This window comes from Suricata suricatta, chromosome 1 (genome assembly GCF_006229205.1).
Source record: "Suricata suricatta isolate VVHF042 chromosome 1, meerkat_22Aug2017_6uvM2_HiC, whole genome shotgun sequence".
Taxonomy (NCBI): Eukaryota; Metazoa; Chordata; class Mammalia; order Carnivora; family Herpestidae; genus Suricata; species Suricata suricatta.
In genome coordinates this window covers 86,808,404-86,821,865 of record NC_043700.1, presented here as the reverse complement: position 1 = coordinate 86,821,865, position 13,462 = coordinate 86,808,404, and positions in this window count along the sequence as shown.

Below are 13,462 nucleotides of genomic sequence, written 5' to 3'. Positions count from 1 at the left end.
TTTTACAACACCAAAGACTTAATCATCTGTTTCCAATATAAAAGGTAGCTACTTTTTTGCATGGACCTCAAGTATATTGTAGTATAGAGGTGGAATTTAAGGAAAGGTATTAAGCAGGCTGTGTTGTAGCTTATGGGCAAGTAATAAATTGTATCATGTATCTTGAATGTATCGTAGATAAGCTGCTATATAACGATCGCCACTTCAGATAGCTGTGAAATTAGGTGATTAACTAGTTGTTACTTAACCTTCTAATTTCTGTATAAGTCTAAGTACATGAAATAGAAGTTGAGGATTTGATTTTTTACTTTGCTTTTCTGTTTGGATTGTGATTGTAACTACTGTAGTGTAAATGATGGAAAATAATTGCATATGTTAAAAAAATAAATAAACAGAAAAAATAAAATAAAATAAAATAAAACAGCTTCTGATAATGAAAAATGACCAAAAAAAAAGTCATGGAAATTATATATCCCAGACCTTACCCCTCCCCCCAAAACCCCACAGAAACAACAAAAAAGCATTTATTGGATGCCTATTTCACGTCAAGTTTTTCAGATGTTAATATCCTAACACAGGCATGACCACTAGTTTACAAAAGAAGGGAGTGAAGCTCAGAGTTTTAAGTAAGCAACAAAACCTGCCACTGTACAAAGGGCTCAAATAGAATTCACAAATTAGACCACACCAGCATCAAAACTGTGCCCTTCCTGGTTTACCACTAGTGTTTGCTTCACAATGAAAGCACTTAATGTATACTTCATTCACTCCTTAAAAGTCCTTTAAAGAGCTAGTACTTGTGTACTGTCAAACTATCTGTTGTGTTTGATATAGTGCATATACAATAAATGTTTGATTAAATGAATATGTGGGTTTTTAAAAATGTTTATTTATTTATTTTGAGGGACAGAGAGAGCGAGTGAGCAGGGGAGGGGAAGTGACAGAGGAAAGGGACAATTCCAAGCAGGCTCCGCATTGCCAGCACAGAACCTGAAGCGGGCCTTGATCCCACACCCATGAGACCATGACATGAGCCAGTCAAGAGTCTGTTGCTCAACTGACTGAGTCACACAGGTGCCCCTGAATTTGTGTTTTTAAGAAATATTTTCTGCCTGAAATTAAATATCTGTCACAACTATATAAATATTTTAGGCTAACTGTAATTTGGATCTCTGAAACTGTTTATGTTTAACATAATTAAAATAGGAGTTTACTTTATCAGAAAAATATCCATCAAGTGTAAAGAATGCAAAGACCATACTACTTAGTTAAGGTATTTTCATGATAAAAAACTCAAGAAAAGGCAATTTTATATTCAAATAAAGTAAATGTTGACAAATGTTTCAGAATCTTCAAACATGGTCACTATACTTTATAATAATAACGTCTATTGGAGGCTTTCATAATGCACATCAAAAAAAATCTCTGAGGGGTAAGTTAAGCTTTGGCTCAGGTCATGATCTAGCATTTCATGGGTTCAAGCCCCGTTTTGAGCTCCATGGTGACAACTCAGAGCCTAGAACCTGCTTCAGATTCTGTGTCTCCCTCTATTTCTGTACACGCCCCCCACCACTTGCGCTTTGTGTTTCTCTCTCTCTCTCAAAAGTAAATAAACATTAAAAAATTAAAAAAGAAATCTGAACTCAAAAGTTAACCTTTACTTAACATGGCATAGTATTCTCAGAAGTAGTTTTTAAAGATTCTTGGTCAATGTATGTTGCATTTTTATTCTACACATTTCTGTTGATTATTTAATACTACCTTTTAAGATTTTAGTTTTGTGGAGAGGATAAAAAGGAACAATACTTCAATTCAGTTTAATATTGAAATAGTGATTAGTACTGGTATGTTCTGTGAACAAGGTCTATTATCTACTTGATATTTAATTACCTTTTAAAAAATATATGTACCTTGGGATTTTACTTTCCTTTATTATACCTGCTAGACCCTGAACTTTTAATTTCAGACTATTAATTACTGTGATATCCCCAGGTCATTTTCTACCCTCTGTTTCTGCAAGATTAATATCAATCTAAACATTTATTTTAAGTCCCTTTTTCTATCTCGCTAGATAACTAACTTCACTTTACTCATACTGAATCTTTTTGTTGCTGCCATACCAAATTTCAATTTCTCTTCTTCTTAACAATTTCCTTCTTAGTGCTAACAATGTTTCCTACTTTATCACTAAATTTTATTGTCAGGAAGATTCTGCTGTAGAAATTCAATTGTCTGTAAATCTGAGCACCAGTAAAGCTGCTAAAATCATTGTGAGTCTTATTTAACTGTCTGGCCCATAAATCAGGTAGATTTTATTTGATTTCAGTGGGGTGTTTTTCTAGACCTTAGCGCTCTCACACATACTGATATTAACTAACCGCACATTCAAGTGCATATTAGTGCTTCAAAGAGGAATTATTCATCCAATAAGCACAGCCTATCGTTCTAAATGGCAATCATCAAGAAACATGTCCGGAGTAATGTCATCCTAGGTCAGTAATATAAAAGGGGCTGGAAATTCAAAGCTTTTCAATGTTGTCAGGACTTCCTTCTGTGATGGTGTAATAGTCCTTAAATGCTGTGCGTGTCAGATTCTTGCCGTATAGCCTCTCAATCTATCACTCTTTGAATGGAAAGTAATACCTTTATAGTCTTATGGTAATTCTCTACTGTTTGTATGTGTGTCTACATTTATTTTTATTGTGCTCTTTAAATCTACTAACAACCATGCACAGTCAATATTTTTATCATTATATTCTTTTATTCGTTATTTTCATTTAAAGTTCTAAAATGTGAGATTCAAAATTGAAAACAACTTTTCCATAGTTTACTAGAGCATGGAACTAGTGCATGCAAAGACCAGGATTAGATATAGGTGTAGATATAGGCCATATAGATATACCTGTATGCTTGTGTTCAAATTTTAATTTTAGTTGTACCAACTTCAGTTCTTCAAAGTGAATATATATATATATATATAATTTTAGGATATATACGTAATATAATAAGCACCTGTCTATGTCTACACATAAACATATATATGTACATATCACACATACACATATTCAAAAGCATTTAATTATAATTTACTAAAGAAAAATGCAAAAACAAATGCAAACACATAAGTGTATGCAATAAATTTAGATATTGTCAATTAGAGGCAGAGGTGGTAAAGCATTTGACCATTCCAAATCGATTTTATTAGAAAATAATGTATTTAACTGTATGATTCAGATGCCCATGTTGAGTTTATGAGACTGATGCGCTACCTACTGCGCTAACGAGGCACCTTGAGTTTAACAAAATGTCACCTTCCTCTCTTTGCTTCTCTTTGCCTATTGTTGGTTATCTTAGAGGCTTTTTAGACAGATATTTTCTAGGACCATGAAGATCTCTTTTTAGCCAGTGTCCTTGATTTTATATAAAACATTTTTTTCAAGTAGCTAAATTTTACCCACGCTAACCACATTTAGTGCTCTAAGGCGTGTGGGAACATACAATTCTACTCTAAATTGCAGTCATAATGAAGCAGCTAAAGAATAGGACTGAATTAGTTCTTTATCTATGTTTGATTTTTAAAGAATTGCTTATAATGGCAATTCATTTCTATTTTAAATATACACATGCATGTTAATTTTGAAAAAGCAAGGTTCATATTAAGAGGACATCTCTTAACTAATGGAAGCTAGATAATGTTACCTAAATTTTCACCAGGTTAGAATGTCAATGCTACAGTAAGTTCTTAGTGAATTAACAAAATAAAGGAAATATATTTAAAATCAAAATCACATTTTTACATGAAGAGTGCATCACTTTTAGCTGAAAGTAGTATGGCAGCAGATTGGCACAAAATATAAAAAATAAATATTGAAAGAAAGATACCATGACTATATAGATGATATAGGTATAGATGATACAGATAGATAGGTATATATACACAATCCATAATTTCAATATGAACAATTTAGTAAACCACATGAGACATCATAATCACAAGGACTTAATATATTAAATGTATAAAATGCTGCATATAAAATAATGATGTCTAATATGTAAAGCTAAAAAAGAAAGGATTGCAAACATGAACAAGGAATAAAAATAATCACAATTATTAAAAAAATGTACAAGTATTAAGTAGAATAGCAAACATCTAAAACACAATAGCTGGATTTAATGTTTCAATGACTGGATGAAATAAGGATCATTTGTCACCTGAAAGACATTGCAAAAAAACAAAAACAAAAACCACACATTCATAAAACAGATATAACTTGGAAAAATTGAGAGTTTGGTCCTAGATCACCTCAGTAGAGCATGTATCAAAACAAAGCATGCTAAAAAAGAATTTTCTGGTTTCTTCAATGCATATTAAAGTTACATTTATGATATACTATAGCCTATTAAGCGTGCAAGAGCAGTATGTCTAACAAAAATGTGTAGACACCTTAACTAAAAATACTTTATTGCTAAAAAATCTATCATCTGAGTTTTCATTGAGTAGTAATCTTGCTGGTGGAGAGTCTTGCCTCATGGTTGATGATGGTTGATTGATTAGGTTGGTGGTTGCTGAAGGATAGTTTTGTTATGATAATTTCTTAAAATAACACAACAATGAAGTTTGCCACATCAATGGACTCTTTCATGAACAATTTTTCTGCATCATGTGATGCCATTTGATAGCATTTTACCTAGAGTACAATAATTTTCAAAATTGGACTCAATACTGTCGAACCCTGCTCTCTGCATTATCAACAAGTGTAAATAATATTCTGAATCCTTTGTTGTTATTTCAACGGGGTCTTCATTGGGACTAGCTTTCATTTCAAGAAACAACTTTCTTTGCACATTCATGAGAAAGAGATTCCTCATTTGTTCATGTTTTATCATGAGATTGCAGGGATTCAATTCCATCATGTGCAGTAACTGTTTTTGCCAAAGTCTTGAGTACCCAAAGTCATACGTGAAGGTTTGAACCAACTTCTTCCAGGCTCCTGGTACATTGATATTTTGATCCCTTCTCATGAGTCACAAATGGTCTTCCTAGTATCTAGTGTGGAGAATTTTTTCCAGAAGGTTTTCAATTTACTTTGTTCAGATTTACCAGAGGAATCACTATGCATGGCACCTATAGCCTAACAAAACATATTTCTTAAATCATGAGTTTTGAATGCAAATGACTTTTTTGATCCATGACTTGGATCATGACTTCTTGATCCAAGGACTTCAAAATGGATGTTGTGTTAGCAGGCATGAAAATACATTAATCTCACTGCACATCTCCCTCAGAGCTCTTGGGCCACCATGCTCTTGTCAATGAACAGTTATATATTTTAAAAGGAATTTTTTTTCCTGATCATTTGGTCTCAACAGTGGGTTTGAACTATCCAGTAATCAATGTTTACTGTAAACCAGTAACCATTGCTGTCATCCGGAGTTTGTTGTTGCATTGATAGAGCACACACAGAGTAGATTTTGCATAATTTTTATGGGCACTATGATTTTCAGATGGTAAGTAAGCATGGGCTTCAACTTACAGCTACTAGCAGCAATAACCTCTAACAAAAGTCTTGTTTGATTTCCTTTGAAGCCTTACGGCCAGACATTGACTTCTCTCTATCCATGAAAGTCCTAGATGGCATCTTCTTACAAAAGAAGATTTTTTTTGTATACTTTGAAAATTAATGTTTAGTGTATCCACCTTAATTTCTGATCTTTAGTAGATCCTTTGGAAAACTTGCTGCAGGTCCTACATCAGCACTTAAGTTGACCTTACACTTTGATGTTAAGCAGATTACTTCTTTCCTTAAACTCATGAACCAACCTCTGCTAGCTTCAAATCCTTCTAATGCACTTTCCTCATCTCTTTCAGCTGTCACAGAATTGAAAAGAGGTAAGGTCTTGCTTTGTTTGGATTAAGCTTTGGATTAAGGGGACATTGTGGCTGGTTTTAACTTCCATCCAGACCACTAAAATTTTCTCCAGCAACAAGGCTGTTTTGCTTCCTTATAATGTATTCAATGGAATAGCACTTTTAATTTCCTTTAAGAACTTTTCTTTCACATTCACAACTTGGTTAACTTGGCATAAGAAGCCCAGCTTTCCGACTACCTTGACTTTCAACTTATCCTCCTCACCTGTTCTTGATTTATAGTGAGAAACATGCAACTCTTCTTTTCACTTAAACATTTGGAAGCCACTGTTGGATTATTTATTGGCCTCAGTTCAATTATTATTGTGTCTCACAGAATAGTGAGAACTGCGGAAAGGGAGAGAGAGTGGTAATGGTTTGTCAGTAGAGCAGTTATAACACACACAATTCTTAAGTTTACTGCTCTGTGGATGCAATTGTGGAATCCTCAATTACCACAGTAATATCAAAGGTCACAGGTCATCATAAAATAATAATAATAATAATAATAATAATAATAGAAAAGTTTCAGGATGTCTGGGTGGCTCGGTCAGTTAGGTGTCCACCCCTTGATATCGGCTCAGGTCATGATCTTGCTGTTCATAGATTCAGCCCCATATTGGGCTCCATGCTGACAGTCAGAGCCTGCTTGGGATTCTCTCTTTCGTCTTCTAACTCTGTTCTCTCTCTCTCTCTCTCTCTCTCTTTCTCTCTCTCTCTCTCTCTTTCTCTCAAGATAAATAATTAAACATTTTAAAAAATAATAGTATATTTTAAAATATTGCAAGAATTACCAAAATATGACACAGAGATCTGAAGTGAATAAATGTTGCAAAAATGATATTGATAAACTTGCTTGATATAGGGTACCCACAAACTTTCAATTTGTAACATTGAAGTATCTGTGAAGCTCAATAAAATAAAGTATATCAGTACAGCATCATGAGAAAAATTGATGAAATAATTTATGAAAAGGATAATAAGGTTGTATATTTTCACCATCATATTCCACAGTTACTAAAGGACTTAGCAAATACAGAAGCAAGAAACAACAACAACAAAGAAAAAACAAATAATTTAAGAAATTTTAAAAATTAAGTAGAATTGAAAGAAAAATATTCTTGGTCTGTGATGATACATGATGCCTACTTCTGTAATCCAGATACATTCCTGATAAAGCATAAGAAGAGATATGTGAATTGGCAATATGACATTAAATGAAAATTCAACTATTTTTATATACCCATAAGAAGGAATTTTTATGTATTTAATATATCCTAGATAGATAGATAGATCTTCACACATATTCACCCATACACACTGAGGATATGACTCCATGAAAGCCATTTGAAAGTGCAACCCAAACTGTAAAGTACTGAGAAATAAATAAAACATACATGTAAATAGAATTCTTTTAATATTTATTTTATAAAACACTATTCAATTATATACAAGGAACTATAAAAATTAAAATATAATTCATGTTCTTGGTCAGGAAGAGGAATCCCTAACATAAAGATGTTAATTATCCTCATGTTTATTTTTACATTCAATATAATTCAAATGAAACCTTACCAAGGGCTTTCATGGCTGCCTAATGGAAGAGCAACAGGCGAAGTACCATCATGATACTTAAAAAAAAGAATATCAAGATGAAGTTATTTGATCAGCTGAGTATCAAGACTTAGAGTTTGGCAAGGCATCATTTATGTACACTTATAAAACAGTCGTTCCCCTTGCCTGTTGTCTTTCCTGATCCTCATCAAATCACTAAATAATACCTCTATTTACTCAGTTGATCTTGACATAAACTGGTACATGTTTTGTGATATTCTCTTTAAATCATCACTTCCAAACCACCTAAATATCCTGTTATGCTATAACTATGTGACAAGAGATAAGTGTTCCCAGCAATCTTAGAGTAGGAAGTCATGCATGACATCCCACCTAGGACCAATTGAATAATTGGGACAACATCTTAAAATTGGTACTATTGCAGAATGGTATGGACCAAGATCCAAAATGGGTCTTCTAACATCTTCAGTTAATAAAAATAAAAAAGAAACCTTCCTAGGTTCATCAGTGTGGCAGTAAAAAGTCACTTTAAGGGCAAACATAAAGGAAGTTTCTGAGAAACACTTTGCATTGTGACTAGAAACAGTCAAGAATGTTAAAAGTCCCAAGAAGGATAACTATGAAAAATCTACATGTACAATAACCTTAGTGCCAAAATCAAAGGCCAAACATACAACTCTAAAACAGATGGAGAAAAGATAGATAACCTTCAGAAGAGTATGATTGATTATTATGAACTTCATAAGAGAAGATGCTAGAGTGTATTCTTCAAAGTTCTGTAAGAAAATTAATTCCATTATAGATCTCAAGAAAATAACTAAAATAGTAAAATAAATGAAAAAATGAGAAGCTGAACTGGAACTCATATGGTGTAGATTCAGCATTCAACTGCTTCATCTTTCACTCCTCACAGCTGAGACTCAAATGTGTGGCAAAAATAAGCAGGCTAGAATCTAGTAGGCAGGCCCCCATCATGCACTTTACACATGCAGTGTTGCTGCCCAGTTTACGAGCCCCTACAGTATGCAGGGGGAAAGAAACCAAACTCAAAACCCAAATCAAACCAAACCAAACCATAAAAACCTAGAGCTTCAAAGGGGGAAAGCAATATGAGTTCTTGGTAAATTAATTTGCATCCTGTTTTTACCAAGAGTGAAAAATAACAGTTTCCTTTCCCAACCTAAATATACCCTGTTTCTGAGTCCTGGGTCTTTCTCTGATAAGAGGTCAAATAGTGAAATATCTTTGTTTTCGTATTTTTTCAGAAGACTTCCTGAAAGCTAACACCCAGGGCTTTCTGGAACATGGAGCCCTGTTAAAGAGAGTGTATGAAAGATTGGAGGAGACAGAAACAGCCCACCATGACATAGGCTGTTGGAATTGCTGAGACTGGAGTCATAAAGAAGTTTACATTTTGTTTTTTTTAATCTTTTCTTAATACTTATTTATTTTTAAAAGAAAGAGACAGAGTGTGAGCTGGGGAGAGGCAGAGAGAAAGGGAGACACAGAATCGGAAGCAGGTTCCAGGATCTGAGCAGTCAGCACAGAGCCCAAAGCAGGTCTTGAACTCACATACTGCAAGATCATTACCTTAGCTGAAGTCGACGCTTAACCTGCTGAGCCACCCAGGCGCCCCAGGGCTTTATATTTTCAACAAGTAGTGAAGATCTGCACATTGTCTGCAAGCGACAGTTGGAAAGTATCTGTATATGGGAGAGAGACGACATGAGACACTCGATTTTGGAGTCTTAAACAGAGTTTGGCTTGAAAGTACAGCAAAGGTCTGTTGTTAAATTCAATGTCTGAGCCACAAATATAACCTGACCAAAGGTTTCTATAAGACCTTAGAATCAAACTCAAGTCTTAATAATAGTGGCCTACTGGCTATTTTGCATTTTAGTTACACAGCATTTAAATGGTTTTCCTTGGGGTGCCTGCATGGCTCAGTTGATTTAGCCTCCAACTCTTGATTCTAGATCAGGTCGTGATCTCCAGGTTTGTGTCTACATCTTGGGATTTTCTTTCTTTTCCTTTTTTCTTTGCCTCCTACACATACTCACTCTCTCTCTTTCTCACTCTCTCTCTTCGTCTCAAAATAAAAATATCAAATAAAACTAAACAAATAACTATATAAATAAATGGTTTTCCTATTTGAGGATGTCAGTTTGGGTGGCAGATATGATCTGCATTAGATAATCAAAGCCAAGTAGGTTTCATTTTTCTGATTCCGATTGGCAAGACTATGCACTATGCTCACCATTAGCAGATATTCCAGCCTGGGATTTAGAATCTGGATACAAGTACATATTAGACCTTGTCTGGATCCGGTAGTGACATCAGCTTCAAGTCAAGCACCAGAGGATAATCCAGTTCCTGGCTCCGTGGGTGGTGGTCCTGGGTGTCCAGGGGAAATGTGTCAGCAGCACAAGTCTCCCCACACCACTTCTTTTGGTGGCTTTTGGTTGTGACTGTCATTGCTTAACCCTCTGTTTTTTCCATGTGCAACTTTCTGGCCATTTCAATAATTCTATGAGTCCTAGTTATACTCCAATGATTTCCTTTTCTACTTTTGCTAGCCAGAGTCATTTTCTCTTTCTTGCAGGTTAAAATCCAGATGCAAACTCTGAGTTCTCCCACCAGAAATCACATTTAAAACCGTGTGAAGCAGTTATTTTACACTGTCATAAACAGAATTCTGCTCACCCTCACCAAAGGGGGAAAAGAAGGATTCTGACCTTCTCTTCTACCCTTTCTCCTAATAAAAACAACTTATGGGTTTTATTTTATTTTTTAAATATTTATTTAAGTGGGGGTGGGGCAGACACAAGTGGGAGGGGGGCAGAGGCTTTAAATTTTTTTTTTTAATTTTGGGTACAGAGATAGAGCGTGAGAGGGGGAGGGGCAGAGAGAGAGGGAGACACAGAATCGGAAGCAGGCTCCAGGCTCTGAGCTAGCTGTCAGCACAGAGCCCGACGCGGGGCTCGAACCCACAAACGTGAGATCTGACCTGATCCGAAGCAGGCCGCTCAACCGACTGAGCCACCCAGGCGCCCCCAGAGGCTTTAAAACGGAGTCTGCACTGACAGCCTTACAGCAGCGAGCCTGCTGTGTGGTTTGAACTCACTCATGAACTGGGAGGTCATGAGCAGGGTCAAAGTTGGACACTCAGCCAACTGCACCAACCAAGCCCCCTGATTTTTAAAATACATGAATCTGAACAGATAAACAGTAATATCAGATTAGGAATCGGGATAGGAATGGGAAAGAAAGATTATCTTTAATTTCAATAATTTGTAGCCTCAAGTTTTAAGAATTTTAGTCTTCTATAATGTGTATCAAATTACTTTCAATATTTCAAATAATTTGAAACACATAATAGAAGTTTTGTTTTGAGGTTTTAAGCTTTTCTTTCACATTTTAAATGATCATATTTTGGCAAACAGAAACTAATTCATCTGCCCTATAACTTGACAAATTAATACTGACAATCTAGTCTATTGCTTCCTAAAAGTGCAGAAAACCCCCCATAATTTTTTGGAAAACTTAGTATAATGACAAAATCAATAAAAATTAGATGAAGCTTTATAAAGTTACTTAAAGTCTTTAAGATATGGCAAAACAGATTTAAAGACAAGTCGTATTGCTTAAGATCTAAGATAATTTATCTAAAATCATCCTATTTCCTTTACATTTTCATGAGTACTTTAAGAGATCCAGCAGTTTATCTGTGGTTATTATAATGAAAGTAAATAACAAAACTGAAGTAAATTTTGGACTTGTTCTAAAAAAAATTCTCCAGTGTTTCATAGACCCTTCCTTGGGATCCATACTTTCTGGACCTAAAAAATTGCCTTTTGTTGCTAATTTATTCTCTTTCCATACTACATTCAAATTTACAGGACAAATTCTAATACCTAAATAACAGTGTTGTTAAAGGAAAGAATTAATTTTTTCATAAAATTATTTAAATTAAGAAAGGCTTAGTGAAACCAACTTATCAAAGACATTGACTGAAGAGTTCTATTATTTAACAAGACAGCCAAAAAAATATTTTCATTGTCTAAAGATATATTAAGAGTAAAATCTTTTTTTTTGTAAGACTGGCCATAATAGAGTTATTCGGAGCTAGAAAGGACGTATATACAAGGGTATTTATTGGAACACAAAGAGATTGGTTATCTTTTCAACATACCATATAACAATATTCCTATTTTTCTTTGATTAGTTAAAACCATACACAAATACATGATAGGTTGTGTGAAATATCATAAGCCTAGAAGATACTAATTAAATGTATATATATCTATTGAGTTCCCAGTATGAGTAACACTTTTGTATTTCATTGCTGTCTTATACATAAGCATTCACCTCAGTAAACTAATACTTATGAACTTAAATGTTTTCTATGTTAAGCACTTTTGCATGTATCTCCTGTAGATCTCATAACAATCTAATGTGACACAGTGCATTATAGATAATTTTAAAGATACAAAACTGAAATGTAAAGCAAATTGACAAAATTAACATTTACAAAGAGCAAGCCAATCATTTCTAAAAGGCATATAAAGAGTTGCTAGGTTGATTGTTTTTTACTTTACCATAGCAGATTAATATATAAGAAAAACAATGTGACAGTTTTACATTCATTCATTACGGTTCAATAGTTATTTCTAAAAAGATAATGACAATAAAAACAATGTTTTTTTCCAACTCTGAGCATACTATGGTACATATTCCACTGTAGTATTCATTTCATGGTAGACAGTTATTGGCTATTTATTAGAAATTTGTTTTTCCCATCTTAATAATTATAACCAATATAAGCTTTTTGTTTCCAGTCTGTTGACATAACATACTATGTTATTTATCTGACAATCCCTGCATTGATTTCATTAGTCAGTCAAAAAATACTTATTGAAGCCTGCACCATGTTCCAGACAACATCCTTATTGTTAGTTTAATCAAGTTTAAGCTGGCGAATAAAAATAAACACAGTCTAATCCTCATGGTATTTATAATGTGATGGAGGATAAAAATTATTTAAACATTCATAAACACATAGAAAACTATAACAAATGCTAATAAATGTATATACATGATTCTATGAAAGTCAATAATCCAGGGATAGACTTAAGTGAAGATGCCTAGAATAATTTTCTTGAAAAAAATTACATTTATGCTTATATCTGCTGGGTGGCTGGAAGAAAATACCATCTCATACAGAAGATGTATGGAAAGATTAAAACATGCATGACAAGGAAAAGGGACAAAAACGTCAGTGGGCTAATAGGAAAGAAGCAACATTTGAGGAAGATGTTGAGGTAGACAAAGAACTTAGGGATCACATGAATTTTGGTCATAATTTTGTTAGCCACAGGATGCTGCTGATGAATTTTAATTAGTGATATAACATGATCAGATTTGATTTTGAAAAAAAGAAAATATTTCTGGAAGCAGTAAGAAGAATTAGAAGAAAGCCAGAGGGATGAGAAGATGAGAAGATGGAATTTACTATCTTAGAATCTAGATGAACAATGATATTTCCTGAGATTTGTTTGTGAAAACAAGAAATGAGACAAATGAATAGTTTCAGGAGAACGTTAAAGCTATGTCTCTTAAAACTTAGGAATGGTTTTGTTACTTGGCACTGAGAGAGCTATCTAAGACGACTCTTTGTTTTACTGCATTATCAACTGAATGGAGGATGGAGTCTTTAAGTAAAATCAGAAACACGTGAAAAAAGTTTAGTGTGATGTGTGTGTGTGTGTGTGTGTGTGTGTGTGTGTGTTGAGGGTTGTACACCTTGTGCAGTTAGAGATGGATGAGTGATCTATGGCTTGGTCTTAGGTATGCTGAGTTTGAGAGGTGAACGTAAGTATTCAGGTCAATGGGGACTCTAGATGGTGAGTGATTTGCAAATAAGTGTAGAAAGTGGGTTAAATGAATGTTGAGAGTAAATGATAAAGGAAAAGGACATAA